General features: G+C 31.6%; 1 pseudogene; it reads left to right on the forward strand.

Annotated features, from left to right (window-relative positions):
- Nucleotides 1-423: 423 nt before the first annotated feature.
- LOC143387546 (ephrin type-A receptor 6-like) overlaps nt 424-17,948 on the forward strand; it is an 88,507-nt pseudogene continuing 70,982 nt past the window's right edge.

A 17,948-nucleotide genomic window follows, 5' to 3' on the forward strand; every position in this document is an offset into this window, starting at 1 on the left:
TAGTCTACTTTAAAGATAGCAGTTCATACTTTGCTGATAACACTTAAGGATATTTAATAACATAAAAACAGAAGTTTGTTGGCATTAAGATATTTTTTTTTAAAGTAAAAAAGACAATAAAGTGGAGATACACAGAGGTGGTTTTATCATTCAATATCTGCTATAAAAGGCTTTTAAATAGTTTTTAATTACATTTAGGTTTAACAATGCTGAAATAAGTATGTATATTATTTTAAAATTATCACTATTTCATTTATCAAATCATTGATCTTATTATATGCTAATATTTAATATGTAAAAACAAGTAATAAAATTATTTGGGCTAATGTGATAAATAATAAGGGTAGGTGATATTGATTTAAATAATTTAACATTTTTACAGAAGTTGAGAAATTCATCCAAGTCTTATTTATTTAATTCCAGTTGTGTTGCTAGATACGACAACTGTGCTGGGAGAACTAGGATGGAAGACATATCCATTAAATTTGGTAAGTTTAAATGTCTTTTAAAAATTATCATCCTTGTTAAGGTCTCTTGTAAGAGTTGAAGGAACAGTAGACTTTTGGTTCTATTTAATATGAATTTTGGCTTATAACTTAAATCCTATAGAAAAGATTAAAATATCATTAAACTGGTGATTGAAGGGGGTGATTCTAAATTAATGATTTAGAAGCCTTGCTCCTAAATTACATCTTATCCTTTAATGCTGTGTTTTATACATTGTAACACTAGAATTCCCCCATGTTTTCTTCAGAAATAAATTTTCATGTGTAGTTTTAGGCACTTTTCTGTATGTTACATTTGTTAATCTTCTGTTTGTGCATAAACAAGCTCCAGAGTATCACAAATTTGGTTTTGAATAGAAAATATGTCTACTAATGCAGTATATGTTTAAACTTGACAAGATGATGTACTGTGTTCTTAGCTGGAAATAGTTGATTTTGAAGGTTTATTGGGATGTTTGATTTACAAAATACAGTTTTTCATGTACTGACATTTTAGCTATGGTTGTAGTTGACTTTTCGTTTTGGCCTGTTTTGCATTTTCAAATTGCAGTGAATTTCTACATCTTTTGTTGATATTAGGCTAATATAAAAAAGTGGTTTGTGAAGTTTTTACTTGATATTTTTCTATTTACTTAAACTATTCAATAATAGGAACAAATGTTTCAGCTATGCTTGAGTTAATCTTTTTTCATAGAAACTGTATTTTCGCATTCATGATATTCTTTGTTCATAAGTTTTTCATTGCTTCTACCACTAAATCTGAAATTTAAATTTGAAAGGAAAAGTTGATATTTTTGGGGGGGATGTTTACATATTGCTGTTGAAATTTGACATTTTATTTCATTAAAATATATTTTTTCAACTCATAAAGCTTAGCATTAACACTTTATCATCCTATTTCTTACAGATTTATGTTCTGTATTTTTTCAATTTTCATTTTATTTCAATAAAATGCTCATCAGTCCATTTCTGAGAAATATATCTGTAAAAGTAAAATTATGCTTTTGTCATCATACTCTTCCATGAAAATTAATAAGCTTCAGTTTTGGGTTAAATAAACTTTGAGTTAATAACATCAGTTAATTAAGTATTAAATGGACCATGTTTATCATTAAGTAATAAAAAAAATGAATGAACATTTCTTTTAGAATATCATTCCAAGGTGTGTGTATGCTTATATACATATAATCATAAGAGATATACATCTATCTATCATATAGATATTCACAATGTATAAATATATACATAGATGTAATTTCTACAGTATACAAAATGACTTATAAACACTTCCAAACATTAAGTAGTGTAAAGCTCTTTTTTCCATTTTCTGAAACAAATGAGAAAAAGCAATTAGAGACTTTATTCTTGGCCTCATGTAGTCAAAGCCAGGTATCACATGAGGAACAGAAGATATGAATTTGTTCTAGTTAATCTATGTATGGCTTGATCAGGCTTCATTTTTGAGGAAACTGCTAATGCAGATACTTGGAGAATCATAAATGAAGTTGCTGCTGTCAGTCTTGTGATGAATTTTCTCTGGATATTATGAAGTAGATTTGGGAGATATGGAAGAGAGAGGGCAGGATTGTCAGGAAAGGAGCCACTTAGCTCATGGTTTTCTATTTTCCAGACACTGCGCTCAGCGTATTTTGTTTTCACAATGGCCTTTTGAAGTGTGTCCTATATTTATTTTCTTGTCAGAGAATCCTAGTCCTAAAAAAGAGTGAGGAATAGAAAACAGTAACAAATTTTGTAATACTAACAGCCAAATGGTGAATGGTGGAATATAAAACTAAGATATTTCTGACTCTAAACTTGTGTCTTTCTGGTGACTCTGCTAAGAGAGAGGCATGAAATCTTCATGAAAGACCTTTTACAAATGTGCAGTTTTTACCTAATTGATTCATATTTCTTTTCTTTGATACACTTACACAGACACAAACACACACACACACACACATACACACACACACACACACACACACAATATTTACAATTGGGACACTACTTAACTATTACCAAGAGGAAAGAGAGAAAGAATAGGGGGATGAGAAGAGTAAAATAGAAAATGAATAGATAGAAAAGATAAATAGAATGAAGTAGGAAAGTATTTGATGGTTATGTTTTATTGGACATTTGCCACATGCTAGACTTCACCTCAAAACACTTTACTCAGATCAGTCCTGTACATCAAATATAATTCATCCTCATTGGTACATGTGGAAATTGAGGACTCAGGTGCATTAAATAACATTCACAAGGTCACAAAGCTAGGAGGTAGTTCAGCAAAAGTCCTAAGCCAAATATATCCTAATATTGACACTTATGGATGGTCATTTCACAGCTAGTTACTTTTTATTTCTTCTAAGATTCTAACAGGTAAAGATAAAGGTCCATGACCAACATATTTAGACTGTGGAAGGAAAAGTAACATGTGGATTCAAACTTTAAAAAGTAAATAACTAAACCACGTTAAAATGTTATCATTAGTATGGGCTATAATACTTTTAGGTTATCTCCCAAATAATAACCTATATTTACTAATTGAGAGCAGTAGGACTATTTGAATATAAAAGCTCCTGGATATATTTCACAATATATGTGGATGAAACTATATAAATTTTAAGGTAAGATCAAGGGAATTCAAGGGAAAAAGTAAAATGGATAGAAAACAGTGTTAAAGAAAATGTACAATTTAAATTATCTTCTAATAAGGAGGATAGATTACTGGTAAGTATCAAACTTAATGCTATTTATAGGCTAAATGAATCAAATATATGAAATATGATACGTCAAGAGCTATGTAATGTTTTGAACAACTAATAATAAATAAAAAAAATAAAACTGCTGGTCCAAAAAGATGGACCCAGGCACAGATAACTCAAAAAAAAAAAAAAAAAAAGAACTAATAAGTAAGAAGGAAGAACTTTGAAAAAAGACTATTAAAAATTCCAAGAATGAAAATAATCTAGACATAATTGTAGCTTAAATGACTTATAAGATCTGTGGGAACCATTTATTACTATAAAACATTTAAACAATAATTTCTAGTCACTTATTAAAATTGAAATTATATTTATTTGGATTTATAAGACTCTTGAGTTCTTAGTTTTACTGAGTCAGACTAATTTGAACGAACAATTTTAACTATTATCTTTTTCAGGCACTAATTTAGGTAGTTTAATGAATATGTCATGTGTGAAAAAGATGATTAGATAATATAAAAAAGTATATCTAATATTTCTATTAGTAGATAGTAAATCTTGTATTTCTATTATTTCTATCTAACATATTCTACTATTCCTGTGAATTATGTGTTTCTTTGTAATAACTTTTTTAAATTGAAAGCTTTCTTTCTATATAAGAAACAGAACTGAGATGAAATACTAAAATGTACTATATAAAATAAAATAAATGTAATCAGTAATTCCATAAGTCTTTATTTTTTTCCTCCATTTTTAAGTTAAAGAAGCCAGATGACCAGGAGTGCTATGCTGATAGTTATAGGAGTAGGCATTCACAGTATGCCTTTGAATAGAATTGCTATGATCATTGGAGTAGGGGGTGAGCTTCCCTATTTTGTGAACATGGAAAAGGGATGAATAGTCTTGAGTGAATGACTTCATATCTTACAAAAGTGGAAACAGAATATGTTAGTTTTCTGAAACATTTGCTTGTATCAACATATAATTTATAGTTTATTTTCTTTTAACCATTTTCAGAATTCAATTTAACAAACTTCTTTTTTATGCTCTATGTGCCATGCATCCTGTTAAATGTGCTTAAATAACAGATTTTTCTAGCCTCAGGCAGTCTTACATTATAGAAATTATACTGCACAATCAGAAGGCCAAAGAAAGTGTCTTCACAGAGTTTTGTGTAATGTTTTGTGAAAGAATATTAAGGGAAGGAGTAATTCTGGTGAGAGAAAATTGGGTATGAGAAGTGTTCTATCAGCTTTTTTTTTAATAAAATGTGAAGGAATCACATATGGTCTGGAAGAGAAAATAGAAGGCACTGTCTAGGCAAAGGAATGGCTCCAGAAAAAACATGGGATTGTTAAACGTACGTTCTTAATGTGTATTATTATCAATTCTTATATATTAGTTCTCATACAATTCTTAATGTGTGTTAAGCTTCAGGACTGTTGAGACTCATTTGTCTCCTTGTAGTAGGGGGTTGCATTGGGAAATACAGCTGTCATCACAGGCTAAGCCACAGTGCAAAAGACAGAATTTAAGTGTCTTAGTTGATCTAATAGTGTGTATTTTAATTCTAATAAGTAAATGTGAAAATAAAACCTTTCTCAATTTACTTAAAAATTACTGAAGTTTTCTTTTGCTTAACAGAATAATGCAGGCCCTTGGAAATGAAATAGGCTTTGGAAAATTGGAAAGATGCTTTAAATATAAATGACATGACCTTCCTCAAATTATGATATTTGAAGCTTGATTTTAACATAATAAAATATAAAAGTCAAAATATATGCCTGTATTTTATGTGGGTGAAAACACTTTTTTAATGCTGCTCAAAAATTTAAATTTGTGCACATTTTTCCATTGATTTCCCTAGTATTCTGTTAGCTACTTTGCAAGACCTTAATCTTATCATCTTATTGTATTACACTGACAGATAAGGAATGGAATAAATTCCTAGAATAAAGTTCTTAAAAATTTTGAATTATTCTAAACATTGGACAGAACACTGTGTTAAGGCTTAATGACCATCGATTCCCAAACTCTGATTGAAATGTTAACTCTCATCTCATATGGACTTCTTTCCTTTTGAAGTTTTTACTTTCTCAGTTTACTTTTAGTCACTAAATAATTTTATAAACAAAGGGAAAATACAATTATTATAATAGGACCCATAGTTAAATGTCATAACTGAAACCCCTTCTATCCATTACAGCTTAGACCCCATTTATTATCACACAGCTGTGAGTCTGTCATATTGGAGCATCTTGGCCTAATATTAATTCTAACTAATGAGAAGTAACTGCTATGAACCAGAAGATTAGAAGTCTTCTCACAATACAAAAAGGAATTTCATGATTTAAAAATCCAATCTTGTTTCCTTTGAGCTTTGATAATTAAATTTACATTACTTGAAACTTAATAGTTATATATTTTCAGTTTGGTTCTATAATTCAAAAGACAGCTGGCTCTTTAATACATACTGTTTAGTAAGAGTAATTATACCTAAATAAAGCTTGATAATTATAATATATAGAAATTTCTTAAGAAGATTTCCCTAAGATATTTATTTAATCTGTAATTACAAATTACTGTTCTTGATAAAAATAATTTTATTTTTAAATACTCCATGAATTCATCTGAAATAGTAATTTGTTTTTATGTTTATAGTGATATTTTAAGCAAGAAAATAAATATTTTCTTGTCTCTGATTTATTTTCACTCTTTTGATTACTAAGAGGTAGTTATCTTTTAAAAGTTAGTCTTTAATGTTCAATGTTTGGTGGTGGATCATATCTTTGTTATGTAGTTGTCCTGGTATTAGATATAATCATCCAACATTAAAAATCAAATTTGCATTTCAATATTAGATGATTTTAACTTTAACAAAAACTTAAGAAAAATTTAATGTTAAGATAAAAAAGTATTTTGGATGTTAGTTTGCATTTTATTTTAATGATGAAAATTAGAGATTGATAAAAATCTGTTTTTCATATGTCAAATGTTGGTTTTAAATTCATTATATGTATTTTTTGTGTTTGTGTCTTTGATAATATTTAGGGCTTGGATAATGAAGGATCATGCAAATTATATGATCTTATCTGTTAGACATAGTCAGTTGATATTAGAGGATTTATCCTGAAATTCTTAGTGTATTAGAGTCCTCCAGAGGAACATAAAAAAAGGAGATGTTTTGGGGGTAGAGGATGTGGAGAGACTTCACTGACCCAAGCAGGATTGAGGCTTGCTATAGGACCTGGTTTATGTGATTATGATGGCTATATCCCCAAATGTGTTGTCTGCAAGTTGGAAAACAACAAAGCCAGTCATGTAACTCAGTCTTAGTCCAAAGGCTCAAGAACCAGAGAAGACAAGGGTTTCTCTCCAAGTTCAAGGACTGGGTATAAAGCTTACAAAAAAAGGTGTACTGATGAAATCAAGTCCAAAGGCCCAAGAACCATAAGTTCCTGTGTGTGAGGGCAGGAGAAGAGAAGATGGATGTCCTAGCTCAAGATATAAGAAGAAATTATAATTTCCTCTGCCTTTTTTGTTCAGTGGGTTCCATATTTGTGAGGAAGTACCTGCTTTGCTTGTTCTGTTGATTCAAATGCTAACCTCTTCAAGAAAAATCATCAGGGACACACCCAGAAATGTTTTACCAGCTGTATAGGTATCTCTGACTCTACTCAAGCTGACATAAAATTAATCATCTCAGGAAAATAGGAACACATGGTATTTATGTCTACATATTTGCTACAAGTGAACCTAGTAACTAAGGAATTCTATGATTAAAAAGCATACATTATAATTAACCTGTGTAGAAGCATACTTTTTTTCATGAATAAGAGCATCATTTCCTAATATCATTGTTTATGAAATTTCAAACACTGAATATATTAGAGAATGTAGTATCTAGTAATAATTTTAATTTGATATTATAGTTTCTACATTTCATATAAGAATGAATTTATCATGGTATAAGACTTCAGTATTGCATCTTGATTCATTGATAATTCATTGAAATGTTTTCAAACTACCATATGTTTGAATTCTGAAAATATGAACTTTAGTGATAATTTATACTGTCAAAGTGAACTGTTACTATTTTCAAAACTGATATATCTAAATGGTTTTCCACCAAGAAACTTCACAGCTTATGTGGTAATGTTCTAAATGTTCATCATGTTGATTTTAATTATTTTGTTTCATATTTGAAAAAAATGCATTAGGTTTCATGAATAAGTTTCAGTGTTAGCATCTCAAAGCTATATAATTTCTAATCTCCATCCATACAAAGGGCAAGGTATGATAATAGTATTCATTTTATTAGATTATTGTGATGATCAGCTAATTTAATATATGTAAAGAACTTTAACAGTATATTGTTCATAATCAACATTAACATCATTACTACTACTATTACTACTACTATTGTTATTGCAAGAACCCTAAATATTTTGAAATGAAGATTTCTGTATAGACTTTTTTACTTTCTTACTTTATACTGAATCACAATTTCATAATGTATTGCATATTTTTTTCTTCTAGAGCCACAAAATATTACTTTTTGCAGCTTTTTATTAAATAAGTACTTTTATATTTTCATTTTATCTAAACATATATAAAATATAAATATTAGCTCATTAATATAGTCACTCATGGCACCTAGATCATAGGAAAACCATTGTGCTGAGTAGTAGAGGTGGTAGTTGGGTGGGGTTGTGATAATTATAAAGTTACTGCCTTAACTGTAGTCATGGTCTTTATCTGAGAAGTGCATTCAGCTCATTATGTATAACATATTTTGATGATATATGGCGAATTTAACCTCACACCCAAGGATTGCCAAAGCAAATACTGAGTATAAATACAGACTCACTAACTTTAGTTATGAGATGCTAGTATGATAAAAGCCCCATAAAAGTTGTTGAATTGGAATTACCCAAGAGATAAGTCTGGAGGACAGTTTATTCAGTTTAAAGTATTACTTGAAAGCAACTCAATAGGAAAAGAATAAACCTGGGTTTCCCACTGGGAAGGGACTAAGGAACTACATGCAATTCTCACATTTTGTTGTTGTTGTTTTTGTTTGATGACTTTCATATATTTTGAAAGAGCAACCTGTAAATAAACAATCTGTGCTGGATGACTGCTGAGCCTTTTGATGAGGGTCAAGTGGAGTATCCAAGCATTCTCTTCTATTTATTCTGATTGAAGGAACATGATCTGAAAGCCACCTTTGCTTCTTGGGATTGCTCCTTTCAAGGGCTTGTCCCTATTTGAGACACATACCAGCATTGGTGAGCTCAGAATTGCCTGGAGACCTCCTGTGGCGCCTGTGGGCAAGAGAAAAGGGAAATTGGGCTATGAAAGATAGGGAAGTTTTTGAGGTTACATTTTCCTCTGCTCTTCCTTTAAGTAGCTCCAGATTTCTGAGTGTCTTTGTTTTCCTTCTTTCTGAAGAACTTCGTCAACATTTTTTGTAAAGTGTGTCTAGTAACACATCCTTTCAATTTTTTTGTCAGAAAATCTTTTTCTTTTTTATTTTTGATGGACATTTTGTAGGGTACATATTTTCAGATTTATTAGTTTTCAAATCTTTGTTTTATTGCTGAACATTACATATTTTACTCTATACTATTCTTGCATGATTTCTGGATAGTCAGATGTAATTTTATCTTTGCTGCTCTATAAGTAAGGTGTTCAATTTCACTGACTTTTTCCAAGATATTTTTTTTTATCTTTGGTTTTTTTGAAGTTTCATTATTATGTGCCTAGGTGTAAGGGGTTTTGTTTTGTTTTCTGACATCTATCCTCCTCAGTGTTTTCTGAGCTTTCCGGATTTCCTGATATTACCCACTATTTGCAAGGACATCCTTCTGGAGTTTTAACTATCAGAATTGTTTATGCTACACTCCAAGAAATTTGTCAATTAAGATTAGGTTTAACTAGAATTGTTCCTACAGAGTTTCTATAGGTAGGTTTCTGCTTCTCTGGGTTGTGATTCTCTGTACCCATTGTCTCTCCAATTTGGGGAGGAGTGGATTGCCTTGTGATTGTACTTCTCTGTTTTAAGAAGAGTTGAATTTTCAGTTCATTCAGATTTTTACCTATTAAAATGGAAAAGTAACTTCTATTTTTTTTGTATTTATTCATATTTATTACATAGAATAGAGGGGTAATTAAGGCACAGTGATATATGTGTATAACATAATTTGATGAACTTTGCTTCCCAGTACCTCTCCTTTGCTCTCCCCTCCTTCCCATTGCTTCCTTTCATCTACCCATTGGTTTCCCTTCTACTTTAATGATGTCCTCCATACCCCACACCACTAGCTTAGGTATATGAGAGGAAACATAAGACACTTGTCTTTCTGAGTCTGGCTCACTTTGATTTACATGATGGTCTCCAGTTCCATCCATTTTCCTGCAAATGGCATAATCTTATTCTTTTTTTGAAAAAAAAAGGTAGAAGAGAGAGAGAATTTTTTGATATTTATTTTTCAGTGGACACAACATCTTTATTTTATTTTTATGTGGTGCTGAGGATCTAACCCAGCACCCCACGCATGCCAGGCAAGCACATTACCGCTTGAGCCACATCCCCAGCCCAAATTTCATTCTTATTTATTTATTTATTTATTTATTTTGAGAGAGAGAGAGAGAGAGAGAGAGAGAGAGAGAGAGAGAGAGAGAGTGCAGAGAGAATTTTTAAATATATGTCAGTTTTTGGTGGGCACAACATCTTTATTTTTATTTTATGTGGTACTGAGGATCGTACCCAGCATCCGCGCATACCAGGTGAGTGCATTACTGCTTGAGCCACATCCCCAGCCTAAATCTCATTCTTTACAGATTAATCTAACTCCCATGTGTGTGTGTACAAAATCATATTTTATTTGTCCATTCATCTGATGATAGACACCTAGGCTGATCCCATAACTTGGCTATTTGTTGTGCTGTGATGAATATGGGTATGCATGTATCTTAACATTAGTCTTTAGTATGCCAACTTTAATTATTTTGGTATTTACCAAGGATTTGGCATAATTGGATCGTAGAGTAGAATTATTTTTAGTATTTTGAAAAACCTTCATACTGATTTCCATGTAGTTGTACTAATTTACATTTTCACCAAGGGTATGTAAAAGTTCCTATTCCCCTGCCTCCTTGTCAGCATTTATTATTATTTGTATTCTTGATGATTGCCATTCTTATGGGAGTGAGGTGGAATCTCAGTGTAGTTTTGATTTGCATTTCCCTGATGGCTAAAGATGTTGAACATTTTCATGAAAATGTTGGACATTTTTACTTATTCTTTAGTAACTTCTAAACTGCTTACAAGCTGAATTGAGAAAAAACTATTGTATTTTTGACACTCAAAATCATTATGTATTGGCTAAAATATTTGCTTAAAAGTTTCATGAATTGTGACTTCACTTAATTTTTGCTGACCTTTTTTATTTCAATGCACTAATTCTTTTCATTTTCTCTGCACTTCAATCACTATTGGTAGTGGTAAACTTGATTTTCAAGTTCGTTGAATTTAAAAAATAAATCACTGTTAGAACTTTGTATGCAGGAATTATTGTCATTATTCCTAATTAAAAAACAATACAGAAAGGCTTTGGAGTTTTTCTGTGGCGCACAATCTAAGCAGTAGAACATGACACACTCAGGAGCTCTTAGAAATTTAGTTCCTGACTTTACAGGAAGAACCATGTAAATTTCTGCCCTAGAATATTTAAGTTATTAATGTGGTGTTAGTCAAAAATAAGAACTGCACTGAGGTATTTTTTTTATATTTAGTATTTTTTGTTTAATCTTTGTAAATTGATGTAGTGTAAATATTTTTAGCACTATGTTATAGATGAAAAAAACTGACCCTGAGACAATTTTCAAAACCTGCCCAAGTTTGTAATAATAGTAATTAAAACCAGGGTTACCTCAATCCCAAATCTAGAACTCTTATCTATTATAAGATACCTATAACTATGGGTTGATAATTGACATTGATGCTGTGCAGGGTATAAAAAAACCTGTAAAACTGATCTAGCAAAGACTGAAAATAGTTTCAGTGTTGTTTGAAACAGATTTTGTTTGATGATACACGGTTATAGAAAAGTACTGAAAGGTTAATTCATCTTTGAAAGCATCTTAAAGCTAAGGATGGTTAATTACTATACATATTTGTTTAGTGAGTTGAATAAGGATATTTGTTGCATGTTTGCATTGAAAAACTAAAAAAAATTTCATAGGTGTGTCATTTTTAGTTTTATCTCTTTGTGTTTATATATTGCAACTATGACTTTATTACACACCTATTATTGCTATAATTTATAATTTAGTATAAAATATAGACAAATATAGTAAAAAACATACCATCCAGTAATAAGTACACTAGAGATATAAAAGTGTCTGTCACTCTCAAACCATCTTCTAAGTAAGTTATCTAATCAAAATACTTGCTAAGGAATATCAGTACCAGTTGGTGCTATAATGCCCTAGTGCATCAATCACATCTTATTTGAACAAAGATGGATACCTCATATAAAGGCATCTCAACCACTGAGCTGCCTGTCACCTCTCACATGTGGATTTTCATAAATGGCTAACCTAATTAGATTCATTTTGTTAGCAATTCAAGATTCCTATGTTAAGCACCCAAGGAAAATCGAAAACAGAGTCTTCTGCTGTAAAGATGTACAGAAAGATGCATGTACAGAAAGATACATGTACAGAAAGATACATCTGTAAAGATGTACAGAAAGATACTCTAACCCTTGTTAGAGTAGAGGGACTTTGATAAACTAGTCATGCAAATGACAGTTCTGGAACAGAAAAGAGCAACAGTGAAAGGGCAGCCATCAGTAGTAAGACCAAAGTAAAGGTAGAAGAAAAGCCATGAGAAAAAGAAACACTGGGGTAGTCAGTAACTCTTGAGCTAATTATGTTGCTGCTGAATCTCCAAGTCCAGTTCTTTCTCTGATTTGCTCCTTACAAAATGCATACTTGCATTAAATCATCACTTTATAATGTGTAAGTATGTACAATACAAGCATTACATGTCAGTTTTTTAAAAAAGTGAGTTCTTGGGCTGAGGCTTTAGCTCAGTGGCAGAGGGCTTGCCTAGGATGTGTGAGGCACTGGGTTCCATCAGCAGCACCTCATAAAAATAAATAAAGGTGTTCTGTCCATCTACAACGACAATTGTTTTTAAAAAAGTGAATTCCCTTAATTTAGAAGGCCAGATTGTAAATGCAGATTGTAATACTTCCAGTGGTAGTAGTAATAAATAATAATTACCAGGAATGAGCTACTGGCACTATTTTGAGGCAGACCAATAAACAAGAAAAGCCATGGAAGGTAGAATTTTCTCAAGGAGAACAGGGGAGAGCCCCTGGCTTATGCTGTCAACTCATGCATGAGTAAATAACCTTTCCTGTGTACAGGCAATGTGGGACACAGGTGATTGAATGTGCATAGTTTATTAGAGTGGATGAACTTTAAAATATTTAATATCTAAGCAACTACATAATTCATGTCACTTCTCTCTCTCCTAAGAGTATTCCTTTCTGTGAAGCATCATCTGCAAAGAAAATGAAATGCTGCCTTAATTTTCATTAGCTGAAAGAGCATGTATTAGATAATGATGGGCTTAATTCTATGATAAGGAAGAGAAGTGATGGAAAAGCAGCTTATAGTGATTTAGGAAATCAGATGTGAAGTGTTCACTGAATCTGTGAACATGTCATTAGCCTCATTTTTTGGTCAGCTGAAAGTATAAATCTATAAACTTCATTTCTCTGGTATCTCTGCTATTATTTTATGTATGGTCCTGAAAATTTCTTCCTGTAAACATACATTGTTAAAAAGGTATGAACTGCTTTAAGCCACATATCCTTAACTTACATCATATAGTAGTTTTTTAATTCTTTTTATTTTTGCATTACTACTTCAGTAGTTTCACTTCAAGTCTCCTACTTCTAAGAGAAGTTCTCATTTTTGAATATATTTATTTTTTATTTAATAATATGTGGAGATGAGGATTGAACCCAGTGCCTCACAAGCAAGAGGTGGGCACTCTACCCCCGAGCCAATACCCTAGTCCCTGAAGTTTTCATTTTTAAAATATGGGTTTCTATAATATAAAATCTAAGATTGTTTTATAAGTGTTTTAACTAGAATAAAATATAATATATTTCATTTTTAAATGAGTCTACATCTTAATCAAAAAAAAAAAGACATTCAAAACTCTAGGAGACCATTAGTGAAAGACCAGATAAAACGTGTTAGACTAGATGATTTATAATCATTTACTATTTTAAGTGACCAGTTTCTTCTTAGACCCCCATATCTAGCTACCATATCTTGTTTATTCTCTTAAAACTCCTTCAAGTATCATCAGTTTCATCTATTACTCTGTTAATAGTTTGACTCTTAATTATTTCTTCTACATATTGCCATGATGTGTCCTAAATTGATCACTTGCTGTCTTTCTCCAGCCCTTTCTCCAGGCTTTTCAATGCATACCTCAACCTGTTTGTAGAACTCATCTTCTAAATTGAATGTTTTATACCCATATCTCTGTCCTACCTCCTCCTACCTACCATTTAACCTGTAGATGCCTTTCTGTCTTCATCTTCTCACATCCTCTGATCTTGAACCATCTTGTTGCCAGCTATTCAGAAGCTGAGGGTTTCTTCCCTGAGATTTGTTTCTTGTTTCTGGATGAAGGATCATGTTATTGAGTCTGTCTGGAAAAACCTCTTTTATCTCTCCCTTTTTCAGTCTCTACCTTCTGGATCTCCCTTTCTCCTATTGGTCTTTAAAGGCACAAATGATTCTTCCCCTTTTCTGGAAATCTTTACATTGTTGAAGATGGAATTAGAAAACAACTTTTTTTTTTGGAACACCTGAAATTCATACCTGTCATTGCATTTATCTCACACTGTTCTAATGTCTGTCTCTTACTGGATTCTGAGTCCTTAGAATGATACTTTGTTTGATTTCTGTGAGTTAGGAGGCAGAATAACCACCATATAGCGGAAGCTCCCTAAAAATTGGCTGAATAGCTAAGTGGATTCACCAGAGGCACCATTTTAGATAGGACATTGCTTAAAGGGTGTATTTTGCAGTTATCTCTGGAATGGAGATAGTTTTGGAGGTATTATAATATACTGATTTCTACAGAATCAGCTGTTTAAAAGGTGAAAATTGAACTGAGTTCTTTTCATTTGTTTTGAGTACAAGTAGAAAAGTTAATGTATAAACTTTTATATTTGTATTCTAGACAATCCAATTCATCGCCTCATTATCAAATTTCTCACCAGAATGGGAGTTTAAAGGTGGAAGAAAAAGATATTTACCTATGAAATAAAAAAGACTATAAAAAAGCTTATAAGCTATTTAAGCAACACCAATCAAGGCATAATACACTTTCAAAGAATTAATGACTGGTTTAGAGCAGTTGATGATTGAATCACATGTGGGAGATATTAACCCCAGAAGGTTATTAATCCTGCACCTTGTTATTAAGATGAGAATAAAAAGAAGAACATATGGATCTTTAATGGTTGATAGATGGACTGCAAATTTTAGAGAATTTATACTAGCCAGTCAAGCTTTCAAAAAGCCCAGGTCAGCATTAAATGTTAAATGGGTTTTTATAATCTGTTTTTCATGCAATTAGTATTTTGAAGTAATGTACCATAGTAAGCAAAATAGGTTCTTAAAAGGGTTTGACTTTGTTTTATTTCAGCAAAGCAAAACTATTGGCTTATAAATGTAATGCTTAACATAGTCTTCATCTCCCCCGTAATTAAGAAGCAATGTATATAAAAATATTTCAATGAAATTTAAGTCTTTCAAGTAAAAACATAAAACTAGGAGTGCGTGTGTGTGTGTGTGTGTGTGTGTGTGTGTGTGTGTGTGTGTGTGTGTTGCTTTGAATATACATTCTTAAAGACAGTGTTTTGGAGAGCAAGAATTAAATCCATCATTGAATTAGCTCACTTAGTAGTGTTATTAATATAATTCAATTATATGCTTGCCTTAAATTCAGTACTTTCCATTGCACATTAGAAGGAATTTCCTTATGTTTACCAGTGAGAAATTGCACTATGAAATTTCCACATTATAAATCTCTAGTAAAGAAAGCTGCACAGCCAAAAGATTATATTTATTTTTTTTATTCCTGCTATTGGTAAACACTTTACTAATTGTTTGGATAGCCATAAGGTCTGGCTTGCCTGACAGAGTTCTGGTATATTTCAGTTGTCCTGGAAAAATAATGAATTGTGCCACAGATCATTTTTTAAAGTGTAAGATAAATCACAGGAGGAGGAGAATGCACACAATGTACTCCATGCTTAGGCCCAAACCTGACACATCATTTCTTACAGTGCATTGGCCAGAACTAGCTGGATGTCAGTTCACATCAAGGGGAGTAAGATTTGGAGGAAATTCAAGGAATAATTGGTGGGCATTTTTGTCAGTGCAATGTCAGCTCAAATCTCAGAATCCACTTTTAATTTTACGACTCAAGGGGTTTTCTTGTTTCTTCTCATCTAGAAAACTCTCAAGTATCATTCCCTCGTGAGTGCCATGAGATAAATGTTTGAACTTTTTAGTCTAGTCCCTATATTTCTTAAGTGCCCTTTCATGATTTTAAATTCCTTATCTCTCTCAGGTAAATCAGGATAAATAATTAGTATTGTATTCTAATGTCTCTGATTCTTTTTGCTGTCATCTCTTTTTTTTGCTTCAAATCATTCTGTACCCCCCTTTATATTTTCATTAAGGAGGTTTTTCTGTCATTGTCACTATTTGCATCTTACATGTGCTTATTAATCTTTTCATATTTATTATGAAATTATTTTCATCCATGTTTACTTTATGTTTTGGTTATTAACTCATTTGATTCACTTCTTTGGCCTTTTACTTCCTTTCTTCAGGTTGGTTCAGTTCCTTGCTGCCAAATTAAGTCTGCAGATTGCTAAGCACACAATGTTTGTTTTTAACTTCTTTTAATGTGTTGAAGTGAGTAATGAAATGGCATATAAAGTCAGATGTCCAGCAGTAAGCTTGGCCCCTATCTGCAGTATCACATGATTGACTTTTGTGGTTTTTGGGCTGACAGAAAAATTAAAAGTCCCTGCTACCAATCTTGGTCTTGCTTTCATACCAGAGTCTCTGCAGGCCTGTGGCATCTAGTGTTCTTAGTGCTTTGCATTCGTGTAGTTTTTCTTCTATGATTTCTTATTTTGTTTTTATCCTGTCTGTATGACTTTCAAGTTTTGCATTTTATTATTTGTTGGAAAGGGCAATGGGCATAGGAACAGGGGATTATGGTATCACTTTGATGGGAAATTTTTGAATATGAGGGCCTATTGTCTATCTAGTTTATGCAAAGTTTTAATTCATTAGAATTGAATAGTGTAAGCCATTTGTTTAAAATTTTAGAACTAGCCCTTTTGTAAAACAGCACTCAAGATTATATTTAAAAGCAAAGAATGTGAACATTTCTGCTTTATCATTAAATAACTACCACAAGCTTGAAATATCTTTCCCCAAATATCATTATAGCTTTTCAGGGAAAACATCATTATGAAAATATTTTAATTTTTTTGTAATCAAGAAATATTAAAAAAGAAAGTTGTTTAGAAATATATACTATTGCTATTCCTTCAAAGATATCCACACTTGCCAACACATTGTTGATGAAATTTTTATTAAAACATCATTTGGCATTCAATGCCAGTAACCTATTTGATGTGTCATATGAAGCTTCAGTTCAGCACACATGCCATTTAACAAGATTGTTGATACAAAATAGTGATCTTGCTATGTGTATTAGAAGACCAAATTTCTTCTTATAGTACCTCTTTGAGGACTATCTTATTTGTTTTCAAGCAGACCTAGGTAGGTACTAAAACCTTACCTTACTTACTTAACATACTTACCCTTTGTTTCTTTCTTTTCATTTTTCAGTTTGGAAACAGAAAGAATGGTATTCACTTTTAAATATATCTTTATGTATACTCAGCCCTGAGACTCACTCTCTGTTTGAAAAGGCAGTCTGTCCAGGTTGAGTCTCCTGAAAATATACTTTCCTGCAGCCTGTTATTCTGTATGAAACTAAATATGTCATTTGTCACTGAGTAGATGTTAACAAAGATAACAGAAACTCTAATACAGCTGCACATATAGAGATAATAGCAAAATAAATGGGGAGATGTGCTAATATAAAAATTCAGTTCATGACTTCCTTTATTTAAATTTTTTTCCAAATGGGTTGCGAAATGTATAAGTATTTTTGAGTGTTTTGATCAATATTATCAATCTATTACAGAAATCTTCACAGAATATCTTAGCATCTAAGGATATGTTAATTTGATAATTTCTCTCTTTGACCACAGAAAGTATAGTGGGCATGATGGAATGATGAGATCTCATTAGTGAAGTAGTTACTACTGTTACTTAGTGCCAGGCATTTCTCAAAACCTAATTGTTAAATCCTAAAATCTTTAGATTTTCAACCTGTAAATGAATAAAAAGGAAAACATTGATTTTTATCATGTTTTACATTACTTGGATTTTAAGAAATTACATTGTTTTTTATTTTGAAGTAAATATTGCTATAAAAAGGAAAGATCTGTGAAAAACAATGATGCATAGTTGAAATTTAACCCTTAAATGGGACACTACTGGAAATGAAGTTTAGTTCTTACATATTGTATTTTTT

Source organism: Callospermophilus lateralis, unplaced genomic scaffold (assembly GCF_048772815.1).
Source record: "Callospermophilus lateralis isolate mCalLat2 unplaced genomic scaffold, mCalLat2.hap1 Scaffold_2079, whole genome shotgun sequence".
Classification (NCBI taxonomy): Eukaryota; Metazoa; Chordata; class Mammalia; order Rodentia; family Sciuridae; genus Callospermophilus; species Callospermophilus lateralis.